At 39.9% G+C, this 14,652-nt stretch overlaps 1 long non-coding RNA gene across 2 annotated transcripts in view; it reads left to right on the plus strand.

The window, feature by feature from the left end:
* The window catches only part of LOC143694902 (uncharacterized), a 52,297-nt gene extending 40,816 nt beyond the window's left edge, over positions 1 to 11,481 (plus strand). For both annotated transcript variants that reach the window (XR_013183709.1, XR_013183710.1), the window contains one exon: positions 11,185 to 11,481. This is a non-coding gene — a long non-coding RNA (uncharacterized LOC143694902). The remainder of the gene's footprint in view (positions 1 to 11,184) is intronic.
* The last annotated feature ends 3,171 nt before the right edge of the window (positions 11,482 to 14,652 follow it).

The raw sequence follows: 14,652 nt of genomic DNA on the forward strand, positions 1-14,652 counted from the left end.
ATGTCAGATCATGTGTCATTAATACAAAACAGTGAAGTATTTAGAATACAGTTGTGAATGTCTGCGTGATATTTAATAAGGCCAGAAGGGTGAGGGCTTTGTGTGGTTCATTGCTTAGCACAAACCTTTAGCATTTTCTGTATCTTCAGTTTAAAGTGTGATTAGCTTCACAGAGAAGAGTTTCATTTTCTTTATATAATGCTATTATTTCAAACTTTAAAGACCTGATTCTTTCAAGTGGACAGATCTTGGAAGCTTTCTGTTCAGTTCTTAAAATTCCCTCTCCAAATGCTGTTGGCCTTTAGTTCAGTTTCTTGGGAAGCTGAATCTCTTGAGGAAAGCTCTTTCTGCTTTAAAGATGTCAGGTTCCAGGCATCTGAACTCCTCAAAACCAAATTTGTTTTCTCATTCAAAGCACCTCTTTGCAGCTAAGGCCCTTTGTTTTTAAAGGGATATTGCCAATTAAAATTGGCCACTAAGGGTAGATATATCAACTTCAGACCTCTAAATTCTCATGGAAGTGTTTTTTAAGAAAACAAATATTCTCTTTGCAGTATTTAGAACCTGAATATTTTAGCATCAAAAAGACTTGTGGTGAAGTGGATAAACAGAAAGCCCTTTTTTCCCTATCCTTCCCAAGCCCCCTAAGTTCTGAGGTGCCAGCAAGTGGCTGTACAAAAAAATGTTTGCTTAAATTAGGATTTGCTTGGTTTCTAATTTTCAGTCCAAAAACTAAATGAGCCATTAAAGGAAATCACACTAATGAGATGCACTACAAACCAAAATACGCCAAGGGCAAAAAGCAGGGCTTTTAATTTGTTCAACTTTAATTTGGGCTTTAGTTTGTTCAAATCTCAAACATCTGGCTGTGATGGACAAGTCACTGAGCACATTCAGAATATCAGGAATAGACTTTTGCAATCAGTGTTTGCCTTTCTCTGTTTGCTCACTCATTTTCTTGGCACAGGGTGGTGCAGGAAAATGCTTTAAAGGGCAAAGGCTCGGAGCTGTGAGCTGAACTTTGCTTTGGATGTGGACCATTGGGCCTTGCTGCCAACTCCTTGATCAGTCAGCTTGCACCACAGCTGGAACCACACACAAACACACTGTCTGTGAGCACTGAGTACCCCAGTGCTTCTCAGGAGTCAGGGATGGATGGAAGCATCTCTCAGAACAACAATCTCAGTGCAGATGGAGACTTTGAGCAGTAAATCAAAGCAGTTTTGTTGTTCCTCTGTGTTCAGAGGCCTGGTGGGATTCCTGGGGTTGGTATTCCTAGGGCTAGGATGTGTAGTCTGAGCTTCCAAAGCAAGAACTTGGGGTCAAAGCTGGACTTGTATAAATTCTTGGATAAATTCTGCTGTTGGCCACAGGACAGCTTCTTCTGGAGAGTGTCTGGCTTGTGGTGACTCACTGAGAGCATCAGTGTGGCTGGCACCTGGTAGCACTTGGGAAAGTGTACAGCACAGCCACAGCCAGCCAGGCTTATCCATCTGGTTAGGACAATTTTCCCTTTTCTCTTTTGCTCCCAAAATCAAATGTCTATTCATGTACATTTAGATTGGTCCCAGAGGAGAAATGTAGCATTTTACCTGCCCTGCCATGCAATGAGGTGCCTCATTATGTTTGTTTGCACTGTTAGCTGGATACCTACTCTTAGAATTGCCCAAGGTTATTTGACCACAAATCCTTGTAAGCAGGCTAAAATGGCATCTAAGGGACCCCGGTATCAGTTGTTGTGTGTAAAACTATTCTTGATTGCCTTCACTGAAATTGTATCCAGACAAAGTGAGCTGTGAGCTCTGACCTGCTCTGTTCAAAGTGGTGGGATCCACCCAGATTGTTTGCAGGAGGAGATTTTGGGGCAGCTCCCCAGTCAGGTCAGGTGTGTACGGTTGCAATCTGGGGTGCAGCAAGAATTTCTTTTGTCACCCTTGGTTGTGGGCTTCCTTGTGATGCACTGTAGGTTTTATCTTCATGTAGCAGCAGCCTCTCTCCTCTGCCTGGAGTAGTGATTGCTCCTGCTGAGGCTCAGTGGGAAGGTCTCCACCCCTGGCAGGTGACCAGTCCATGTGCACATCTGGATTTGTGGTTGTCAAGTAGCCTGACTTTACTGGCTTCCTCTTTTGTGTGCATGTGTGTGCTTTTCTTTCTTTTTCCTTTTTTTTTCTTTTATAAGAAAGAGTAAATCTATGTGGAACAGGACTCCTTCTCTGTCTTGTGTATATACAGGTTTTGTTTTGCTGAACTTTAATTTTTAGAGAATGCGAGAAAATGCTGGCAATTGTTTTATAAGTATCTTTAAACCCAAGTAGTTGTCACAATTCACAGCTTCTGCTCTGTGGATCTTTCATACTTCTTTGTCCTTTGGGCATTTTCATGCACTGACCCATCCTTCTGCTTTTCATGTACTTGAATTCATATCTATGTAGTCCTTTGCTAAATATAGTAATCTCAATCCACCTTTTTTCTTTGCTAAGTTACTTTTATATTACTTACAATAAAAACAGGTCTGCATGGAGAAACTTGTGTTTTTAATGGTTAAAACTTAATGATGGGAGAGACGAGAATCCCTAGCAACATCTATTCATTGAGAAGCACCGTGTGTGTGTATCTGTGCAGAATTAGGGCACAAGCCTCAATAGCTTGAACCATGAGAATTGCTCCTTTTACAGTTTCCTCTAATTCAAGGGCACTCTGCCAAGGGGAGCATCCCATCTTTGCTGATTCATGTCCAAACTCCAAGCCACAAATTCCCAGCTTCTCCACTCAGTGTTTCCAGCAGAATTATTAAAAAAAAAACAGAAATTCCAAGCTGCTTTCTGGTTCTTACTGTTTGAGAAATAAAACCAAAAAACCAAAACATTGTCAACTTCAAGGGAGGTGACTGAGAGGTTGACTTTGATTTCTGTTTGGAAATGCTGATGGCAAGACCTCTGCTCTAAGAGCAGTGGGGGGCTCTGCCCAGCCTTTTTCATTGGAGGATCTAATCCATGGCTCTTAGGGGGTTCACAGAAAGCATAATCAGATCGTCTAGTCTGATCCACTTGGTGTCAGAGGTCACTGAATTTCATGCAGGTTGCTCTGTAATGAGTCTTATCTGACATTCTCGAGCACTGACAACATCCAAGGGGTCACAGCACTGGCAGTGGAGCCAGGACCATGAAGAACTTTCCTCTTGAGTGGTTTTAGCTTCTGCATTGTCTTGATTCGTGCCTAAAATTTGACCCCAGTTCCACTGCAGTATTTAAGTGTGGGACTCCATCAGTTCCAATAGTTTTTATCCTTCTAAATATGTCTTGGCACCTGGGTCCTTGTGTGTACAGCTGGGTTTTCATTCTACAGAGTAACAATTGCATGGGTATGTTTGGCAACTGCAGAGCATGCTGATGAAGCGGACTGTAAAATGAAGCCAAAGTGGCAAATGGTAATCTGAAGTGAAATGCAAGCAGCCTCTTTCTTATTCTAAATGTACTTTCCTACCAAATTGTTTGGAAACGTCTCTAGGACTTAGAAATCTGGGATGAAATGTTTAATTTGTTTTTAATTCTACAGCAAATACCTGTGTAGGGAAATTAATCTGAAACATACTTTCAATAGCAGGAGGGAGGAGAGGAGAGAAACCTATAATCAGTAATGTTAGAGCTGGGTCTGATGGAGGACAGAATTTTGTAGCTGAATTTGTTCTGTGAAAAAGGAACTTGGCAGTTCTGAGCAGTTTTGTTTTAAAGGGGCATAGTGCCATGTGACAGGAAGGTATCAGACCTCTCTGAGGCACAGAGGGGAAGAGATTCTGAGCTCTGTTCCCAAATTCCAGGTCTAACTAATCCAAGCAAATGGGATGAGGAAGCTGGAAATTACTGCCTTAGAAACTTTCAGAAGCTGGAAAAGTAACTAACATTACTGGGTCATGAGTTACAGCATCTACGTGCAGTCCAGGAATATTTTGTTTTATGAAAGAAGGGAATATTGAAAAGCAGATAGGGATAGTCTTAATACTTTGAAGAACAATCCTGCACTGGCCAAGAACAGTCATCCCCATGAATAAAAGACTGGTTCCCAAAGATATTTCCATGTGGATTCATCAGATTCATCTGGAACTGAGATGCTTTTGGTCTTCTAAACTTAATTAACTTAATGGCCTTGCAGGAGTGCAGTTAGATGAGAGCCCGGAAATGAATGCTTAAGACAGGATGGACAAATGTAATTTTTATCTAAGATCAATTGTGTGCTGCCTGAATTTCCTCTTCACTTGGTTGTTTTCTGCAGCTTTATTTGATGCCCCCCATTCCCTTGCACTGAGAAGGATGGTGAGCAATCGATTCCTTTGTGGGATCAATTAAGTCTGTTGTGGCTGCTTTAAAATGTATAAATACATTCTGTTTCCCTGTTGGCAACCACAGTGTGACCTCAGTTAAAGCTGCCCCTTGCACCCTGCCACTGGCCACCTCAGAACACTTATATCCTCATTTGGATTTGGAACTTGAGGTTCAGAGTGCTCTCAAACAGCTGAGGTGGCATGTGGCTTGTGTAAGCATGGCATAGATATTTTCATAGAAGTGCTGGGTATTTTCTTTTTAAATCTGATCTGCCTGGAGATGTCAGTCTGCTGGGTCAAAGTTTGCTGGCCCTTGGAGAGATCTGCAAAGGAATAACAATCTGTTTATAAGATGCAGTGTCTTTTTTATTAGATTATTTATTGTTGCCAAGGAGAAGAAAGCTCATTTGAGTGCATATGGGAAGCTGTGGGTCAGCACAGCATGTGCTCTGAGCTGCGCTTTGGAGCAGTAAAAGCTGAAAACCATCAGAGGAGAAGTGCATGCTGCAGAGCTTGGAACCTGAGTCTTGGAGCTTTTGTGATCTCTCTGCTACAAGTCACCAGAAACTGAGCTTTTAATCAGGCAGAAATGCTAAGAATAGCAAACCCCACACTCAGACTCTGCAAAGAGAAGCCCAAAGTTGTGAAACTGAAACATATGGCAGAGGGTGAGCTGAAGTGCTGCAGGCTCAGCTTTCAGTTTGCAAAAGGGAGAGTGTGGCATTCACATTCTCTGAAAAAATTCCTTTGCCCAGGATTTTTCTCCTGGGAAGCTGAGAAGCCTCAGAGACAAGGAAAACAATTCTGATCTCATTTGCTTCTCCTGAGTTGTGCTGGTGTGGAATGTGTTTGGAGATTGTTTACCCACAGGTGATTGTTCCATTGGATTCTGCTGGGAGTTGTTTTCACTCTTTGGCCAATCAGGGCCAAGCTGTGTTGGGGCTCTGGAAAGAGTCAGGAGTTTTCATTATTATCATTTTAGCATTCTGTAAGTATCCTTTCTGTATTCTTTAGTGTAGTGTAGTACTGTGCACTTTAATATAATATAGTATCATAAAATACTAAATTAGCCTTCTGAGAACATGGAGTCAGATTCATCATTCCCCCCTGCCACGGGGCATTTCCCAGCAAATACAATAGGAGAGAGATTTTTGCCAGCTGCAAAAATGTGAAATCAAAGGTCCTGGAGGTAACTGAGTTCAGAGAAATGCAGAAAGCTTAGTTATTTCACCCTGCACAAATACAGGTGAACAGTCTGGAATTATATCAGGTTTCCTGGGTTAAATTATATTGTGCCATGTTACTCTTAGTCAGAGTTTGACCAACAGTCAGTTCTGTAATATGATTTTTTTTTGAGTTTTATGTCCATGTGATTCTCTGAACCTACTATTTGAAGTAGTGAGAATCCTCAAGATATCTTGAGGCTTCAAAATTAATGGGAAGTTGCTCTGGTGGGCATGATCCTTGCCAATTAGGACATTAATTAGAGAGGCAAAAGCATTCTTCTGACATGAAGAACACTTGAATTTCCTATTCAAAAAAGCTTGAGATGAGGTTATTACCCTGGTGTACGGTTAAATGGGCTAAAATGCATGCATTTGTAAAGGGAATAACAAATTCCCTTATATATTTGTTAAGGAAATATGAGATACCTGAGCTTAACCAGGAAGGACAGTCCAAGTCCCTAGAATTTGTTTCCATCCAAATGCAGAGATAATTTTTTTGTTCTTTTGCACTTTGTTAGTGCTGGATCTCAATCAATCTTCCATATGTTTATCTAGAATTTCACGGGGCACAACTGGAACATGATATATGTCCAGCTGTAAAAAATACAGGACTTCAAGGACATCTCATCCTTAACTGGAGAGAGACAGTTTGATTTGTCATATGCAGTATTCTGCTGAATTTTGGTATACTGACAGGAGTGGGACAGAATGAAAAAAGCAATTCAGTAAATCTTTGCAGGAAGACTGAAAGGACAAGGCTGACTTCAGTGCCTGGTGCTTTGCCTCTGGAGTGAAAGAATGAGAGGAAACTTGCAATGATGAATTTTTATATGTTATTCTCAAAGCATGGTGCTGGGAGAAGTGGGGAGCTGCCTTCTTATCTGCTGGGACTTTTCTTGAACTGAAAGATATTTGCTCTGCTGAGAAATCAATGTGAGAGCTATTTCAAGGATATATCCCACAGATCCCATTATTCAGTAACCTGAAATTCCCATCCCCATTTGACACTGAAAATGGAAAGTTAAGCATACAAGTGCGACAAAAGGCCCCAGCATTCTAGTAAGGACACACTGGATGAACTGCTTGGTGCTGCCTGCTGGGCAGGTGGTGATAACTTGGCACACTTTACCTGCTGTAAAGAGCTGGAAAGTAACTGAAGTAACAGGTAAACAATCTCCAAACACATTCCACATGAGCACAACACAGGAGAAGCAACTGAGATAAGAATTGTTTTCCTTTTCTAACTACAGGTAAACAATCTCCAAACACATTCCACATGAGCACAACACAGGAGAAGCAACTGAGATAAGAATTGTTTTCCTTTTCTAACTACAGGTAAACAATCTCCAAACACATTCCACATGAGCACAACACAGGAGAAGCAAATGAGATAAGAATTGTTTTCCTTTTCTCTGAGGGTTCTCAGCTTCCCAGGAGAAAAATCCTGGGTGAAGGAATTTTTTCAGAGAATGTGAATGCCACAGCTATCCAATGCACTTTGCTGTTAAGTGGGTGGGTTTTTTTCAGTTCTTTCTGATTTACCCAGGAGCAGACCTCCCCAGACACAGGACTGCTGTTTTCCTCAATCTGTCCTCCCTGCTGGCAAATGACCTGAAATATTACAAAAGCTGGGGGGATGAGTTGAAAAAAGTGCTTTTTACAAACAACCAGATGTTTGCTTCTCCTCTAGTAAGTACCTTGAAGCTTCATCAGCAGTGCTGCATTCAGCTAATTCATATTATCATGAATTGCAGTTAGGCTGAGACTTCTTTTACATACAATTTTTAAAAGAATCTCAGTCAATTAGTAGGTCTTAAAATTTTTGACATAGTATTTAATTTCTGGCAGCTCTTAAGTGCAGAACCTACCTATTTGTGTGAGTTTAAACAAAAAGCAATTTGGACAAAAAGTCTTGTGGACTGTCCTGTGTGAGCTCAGACAAGTTGATCCAAAACAGAGGTCTAGGATTAGCTGTGCACAGAAGACAAAAAGGCCAGGTCTTTCAGTATTTCTCATGTTCCCTATCAATAAAAGGATAAAAGGCCCTACAGAACAGGACAACAATGTTTCTGCCTATGGAATGAGCATATCCTTTCCCCTACCCTGCAGCAAAAATACTTTAACACAAGTCTGGGTATTCTCACCTCCTGAATTAATGGGCAGTTGAATATTTCTAGTGAGTCTTAACTGCCCCAGCTCTTTTTTGCCCTAAACCATTGTGGACATCTCTTGGAGTGAAAGCTGATCACACTTTTTGCTCTGATGAACTGAGATGTTCAAGTTAACAGGTACACTAAGCTGCTTTACTTGGGGTTTATTTATTCTGAATTTGATTCTGCTGTTCTTCCTATATTCCCATTGTAGTGTACATGTTCAGAATGTTTACTTGAATCTGTAGTTGCATAAATGGTGTAGGAAGGGAGGCCTTCAAAATACACAGCTGCTAAGTTATGCAGGTTTATTTCTAGTAGATGATAGCTGTGTTGTATAACTGTAGTGGACCTGATTATTTCTTGAGCTGCCATAAGTTAACTCTCTACACTCTAGCTTTGTTTAATCATATTCAGATGTCAGTCTGATGCACGTGCTTTAATTTAAGATTGTGACATTGAATTTTTGTCTGTTTATCAAACACAGTAATGGTTTTTATTTAGGGTTATCAGGTAATAGTTCATGCTGTGGCCACTAGAGTATGCACTCTTCTCCACAGGCTTCTCCTGTGTTGTGCTGGTGTGGAATGTGTTTGGAGATTGTTTACCCACAGGTGATTGTTCCATTGGATTCTGCTGGGAGTTGTTTTCACTCTTTGGCCAATCAGGGCCAAGCTGTGTCAGGACTCTGGAAAGAGTCAGGAGTTTTCATTATTATCTTTTTAGCATTCTGTAAGTATCCTTTCTGTATTCTTTAGTATAGTACAGTTTAGTATTCTTTAATATAATATAGTATCATAAAATAATAAATTAGCCTTCTGAGAACATGGAGTCAGAGTCATCATTCCTTCCTGCCATGGGGTCCCTGCAAATATAATAGATGCCTTGTATTTTTAGGGCCCAACAGCTAAAGGTTTATTCCTCAAGGTGCTCTGGAAGGGTTTTACCTAAGTCTTCTAAGTGTTGCAAAGTGTTGAATAAAAATTTGAACACCAAATTTGATATTGGCATTGTAGGCATTAGTAACATGCAGGTATCTTTGTCCTGATAATGAGCAGTCTGTCACTGAGCTATCAAAAAGTAAATTGGGAGCAAGCAGCAGCTCAGTAAATACCTGTAAATGGGTTTTTTTGTATTAGCCCTGTAACTTATGTCACAGACTCCAACATCTGTCCTCAGAGTCTGGAACCTTGTTAGCAAATCTCTCTGTTTCCATTGCCCCAGCTTCAGGTGAATCATTTACTGCACTTCAGCTCTGCTTTCTGCCTTAATTCTTGTCTACAAGATCTCTACACATGCTGTAGAGATTAGGTAGAAAACTTTTATCTTAGTTGAAGGAATTGGATCATGGTCTATTTTACCAAGCATCTTGAGTCTATAATTTTCCATGACTTTTCCACTAGATTATTGGGGGCAATAGTTAACAAGAGGTAAAACAGGACATCATAGATAATACCTGCTACTAAATGTTCTGGTTTGGGCTTAGGAAAGTGATCAAAATAGTCAAAATGCTATTTCATGAGACAATGAACCTTATCTTGTAAGTAAGAGAATGTGCAGAAAGACCCCAAACCAGTACAGTGCCATGAAGGTTGGATCAAGAACAGAAAGGGGAGGAAAGACCCCTTAAAAGCAAGCAGTCCTGACTGTGCCATAATGAAAAGTAACAAGAAAGAATTCCATTGTAGCAGAAGGAAAAATGAACTGTACAGAGAGTGCAATCACTGCCAAGACTGACCTCTGCCATAAATATTTTTGGGCAGAGTTTGGTAAAGTTGAAAGCAATCGCATTTCCAAGTGTGACTATTGATTATTTTTTTCCTGTGTTGGCATGAAGTTATAGAGGCCTCAGTTTGGAAAACTGGGCCCTGATCTTTTGGAAAGCCACTTTGTCCCAGGCATCTTGTAGTACTGCTAAAAATGAAGTTCATGTTGGTCAGTGATCAATCAGGTGCAGATTTAGCATTTGAAAACCACTTTTAAAATCCTTTTGCTTACTTATTGCTAAGATGGGGTATGCCCAAGTTCACAAAATTATGTAGAACCTAATTTAATAAATGTCTTAAAACAGTTTCAGATCTTCTGCAGGGTTCTAAATAGGTATGAAATCTTAGAAGATAATTTTGTGCTTGATCTTACATTTGTTTGAAGTTAGTGGTGAATTTCCCATTGATTTCATTAGCGTGGCATGAGGCTCCTGGGGCAAAAGTTTCAGTGTATTTTGGTCTATTTTTGGACTTATGTTTGCAAGAAGAGTGGAATGAATGCAGGCATCTCTCATGAGTCAGAGGAGAGAATTCTCTAGTGGGCATAGTTATAATAAATTTAGCCCAAATTCTTCAGCTGATAATTAAAACTAAGGCAGGGAGGAAGCAGGGAGTACCTTGTCAGACATAATATAATTTCTCACCTCCTCCAATAAGCTGGAAGTCCTGTAGTAAAAATAAAAATATTTTAAAAATAATTGGGATGACTGTGATTTCTGTCTGATTTGCTCCTTTTCTAATGAACATGTTATCTGTTGCAACTAGATCTGACAACAGAAACTTGGAGGTATATTTCATTAGAAGCTGATACATTCGGGTTTTTTCTGTATATTGTTAGAGTTTTTTAACGGAGTTTATCAATTGTTTGGTTCTCTTAATGTTAGATTACAAGGTGACTATATACTCTGAATGTATTTATATATTTGATTAAGCATACCCACCTTGATTTTACAGACAGTGCTGCTAAAGCAGACTAATCTGTGCTGTGAAGAGCTGCCTGCTTTGCCAAGCATTAGCTTTTGATTAATAAGCTCCGATTTTGTGGTGATCTCACCCTGCAGCACAGTCAGGTGGCTCTGTTGGTGCCTCTGGGGCAGGCAGTGAAAGAAATCAGCAGCTCAGGCAGGAATGTAAAGCCCAAACCACAAAGCCATGAAGGTGCTCACCTCTTGGGATCTTTGGGTTGATGACTTCTTGGTGTCTTGGAGTTTTTTTTTTGCTGGTTGGTTTGTTTGTTTTGTGGTTTTGTCTTTTTTTTTTTTTTTTTACCTTCCTTTATTCAAATTTCCAAAGTGGCCCTTGGTTACATTTCTAGAGGTCAGATTTGGTGCCTGTTCCAGCTAAATGGGGGATATACCCACCCTGATTCCATTCCATCCGGGGAGGAATTTTGTGCTGCCAACTCCATTTCAATAAAGATCATAAAACTGCCTGTCTCCTTTGTTCCCATGAATTGTGGGAAGCCTTTTAGCAGGAAATGTTAAATGTGGGTTCCCACATACCACCAAGACTATTATTATCCATTGCAAAAGGGCACACAGCAATTGAGCCCAATTTGTTTTGGCCTTTACTAACTTCATCCTTGATTCCTAATAGACTGCCTTATTTCTCTGTCAATTCATTTTCCATGTAGCTGAAGAACTTTTATATGTAATAAAACTTAAAATGGTTGTAATTTATTCTCCTCAATATAATTTTGACATCTTTCTGTCCCTTTTTGCTAGATGCATTCTCCCTAATGGTCAAGAAGATGAATATTTCTGGAATTGCCTAAGGAGGAGTTGCACTGGAGAATAAAGAGAGACTAAAGCATCCTAGGACTACCAAAATACCTGTCTCATGAACAAAATATTATATGGACAAAGTGAGATGGATTTTGGGAGTATAACCTGTTCACTTTAGCAGGAATTGTGTTGTGTGATGGCATGGGCATAGTTTTGATTCAAATCCCTGAATTTATTTTGCATAATAGCTACTGTGCAAAACTGATGTGATCATAATTCATTTAATTGCAGCCAATAAATCTGTCCAGCCTAAGTGATTTTTAAAAAAATGACTATGGTAGAATGTGAAGTCCTGTACCTTGATTTTAGAGTGTCCACAGCCCCATTCCCAGCAGTGTGATCTCTTAGGGAATTGAACAAGGTCTAATTATATTTTACCATATTGCTCTTAGTCAGAATTTGACCAACAGTCAGTTCTGTAATATTAAATTTTTAATTAATATTAATTAATTTCACTGGAAACTCTCAGTTTGTGAGGTGCTGATTTCCATGGATGTGGTGACTTCCCACACATCTTTCAAGCCATGCTTTGAGGCATGAAGAGGTCAAATGACTTATTGAAGTCTTGCAGAATGCCAGCTGGAATTAAGATCTGATGTGCTTCTGGCCTGATGCAGGTTGCTACTCCAGCCACTGGAACACAAAGCAGCTTAGCCAGGCTGGGAGGTGACCCTGGAGGAGTTGGCTGAGCACTTGAGGATTGCAGTTGAAAATGCTGAGGGATCTCCCTGTTTTTCTGGATTTTTTTTTCTGCATAAATTTTCCTGGATAAATTTGGCAGGGACATGGAATCATAGCTCATTTAGAGAGGGACAGGAAGGTGTTGCATGTTCTTAATGAACAGTTCTAATTTCTTACCATCTCTAAAATTCAAGTTTCTTACCATCTCTGCAAGTTCTTGATGATAAAGCAGAGCTTTTAGATGGAGCCTGTAATGATCTGGGGAAGTGGGCATGAATTCTCAGCTGGATTCCTATTATTACCTTCCTAAGAAAGCAGCCTGTCCCAAGCAGGACATGTTTCTCCTCTCCCAGGGAAGAAGAGCCTTTAGGAGAGTGATTTGTTCCCTCCAAGCACAGGGGCACTGCTCTGGGATTAGAGGACTTCTCTGGGTTTGAGCTGCTGTGTGTCATTCACATTTTCTGAACATGATCCCTTGGCCCAGGACTTTCTCCTGGGAAGCTGAAAGGCAGCGAGAGAGGCCTCAGAGAAAAGGAAAACAATTCTGATCTCATTTGCTTCTCCTGTGTTGTGCTCATGTGGAATGTGTTGGGAGATTGTTTACCCACAGGTGATTGTTCATTGGATTCTGCTGGGAGTTGTTTTCACTCTTTGGCCAATCAGGGCCAAGCTGTGTTGGGACTCTGGAAAGAGTCAGGAGTTTTCATTATTATCTTTTTAGCCTTCTGTAAGTATCCTTGCTGTATTCTTCTGTATAGTAAAGTGTTCTTTAATATAATATAGTATAATAAAGTAATAAATTAGCCTTCTGATAAGATGGAGTCCTCCTCATCATTCTCTCCCCTTGTCAAGGTGGGCTGCATTTACACTTCTGCTGTGCTCTGGGTTTATTAAGGAGGCAACTGAGCAGTTTCTGTATGAGAGGAAAAATACTGTCACTGAGCCACTTGTGGACATAAATCTTGGTGCTGGGCTCACTGGCAGACCTGAGTTTTCAGCAAGAAAAAGGTGCATTGGCCTTGCTAATATTTAAGATTACAGATGGACTTGTAACATTTTAAAAAGCTCCTTTTCCTTTGGTCTTCTCCATTTTACTGCCCTGCTCTAGTAAGGATATTACCTTAGCTTCCCTCTGGAAAACGGCCAGGGAACCTCGTGAAAGTTTTATGGCAGTTTATTACTGCCTAATTCACCTTTCAAAGTGACAGGGATATTTTCAATTGCTTTCCAGAACTTTGTCCTTGCTTGCTGTGTCTGAGGGCCAAAGTTTACACCAAATATTAGAATGCCTGAAGCACTTAAGACCTTGTCATTAATTTCCTGCTTATATTTAATCCTTAATAGACAGTGATTTTGTCATGTAGAAAAAGGGCTGATTTTGGAATATTATTCTAAAATACCACACAGAAGTGGTGAAAACCTTTCCTTTTTGTGATTTACAGGTAAGGAATTTTGTCTTTGATTAACACATAACTGAACAAGCAGTTGGATGTATCTAGAGAGTTTATATTCAGCATGGCAATAAAAACATCCATTAAATATCAAAAGGAAAAACATGTTTTGAAACACCCTTAATATTTTGCGTGGTTTTTTTTTGTTCTTTCTTAACAATAAAATAGTATAGAGGGTTTTTTTTTTAATTCTAGTAAATATTTTATTATGCTTTTAAGACTTAGTGAGTTGCTCTTCTACTCATGAAGGCATTTTGCTATGCTTCACTACTGAACTTTCATTAAAAATGAGTAAATCCTGCAGTGCCTTCCCTTGGGGTGGTAACTGATTGGGTTCAGTTAGAATACAGTAATGTTCTATGAAAAGGGAGATCTGAAACTATTCTCATTGTTCCCTGCTTTCAAGAACTAGCAAAAAGCCAAAAAAAACGAGGAGTTCTTATTTTCTTGTGTCATATTTTTTCAAAATGCTGCTGTACTTTAATACATACATAGAATTTCCTTAGGTGCTTTTTCCTTGGAATTAATGTTGCATCTAACTCCATTACTTTAATATGGTATTAAACCAGTTTTTTACTGTCTCAGGAATTGTGTTCACATAGCCAAGGTGTGTCAAGGGTATGGGAGCCTCTGCTTGATTAGCAGCATAATAAATTCCACCTGTAATTTTTTCATATCAAGAAAGGAAAAGATGATGTCTTTTATCTGTGGACTTCTGGAGGGGAGGTGTTGCACACTAACACAGCTCTTAGAGGTAAAATTCTCACACCACAGAGTCCAGATTGTGTCACTTGGGGAGATGTAGCACAGAATTAACTCACAATTAGGTGAGTTTATATAGTGCTGCTTTCATAGGAGCAGTTAAATTTGGCAGGACTAATTTTACCATGTGCTGGTTCTCCTCTATCCTGGTGACAGACAGAATTAGGCAAAAGCCAAAATATTCAAGCTTCCTCTAATTTTTGGATGCCCAATTCCAAATTCTAAGTAGTGGTTTTGCAAAATGTATAACAGCTCTTGGTCACTAAGGTGTGGCAATGGGAAAGTGAAGGAAATTATCCTGATTTAAAAGGCATGAGTTTGTTTCACTCCTCAGCCCAACTGATCTGTGAGGTTCATGGCAAAGTAGGAGGGAAAAAGAAATCATATGTAACAAATATTGAATTTGTGATAAGACCTTCCCAAAGCAAGACCAAATAGTTCTCTAATAACAATTCTGTGACCTTTAAAAGCTCAGGGTTTGAAGGCTGTGAGGAGGGATTTGGGTTTGTGAGCA

The sequence above is a fragment of the Agelaius phoeniceus genome, chromosome 10, assembly GCF_051311805.1.
Source record: "Agelaius phoeniceus isolate bAgePho1 chromosome 10, bAgePho1.hap1, whole genome shotgun sequence".
In the NCBI taxonomy this organism is placed as follows: domain Eukaryota; kingdom Metazoa; phylum Chordata; class Aves; order Passeriformes; family Icteridae; genus Agelaius; species Agelaius phoeniceus.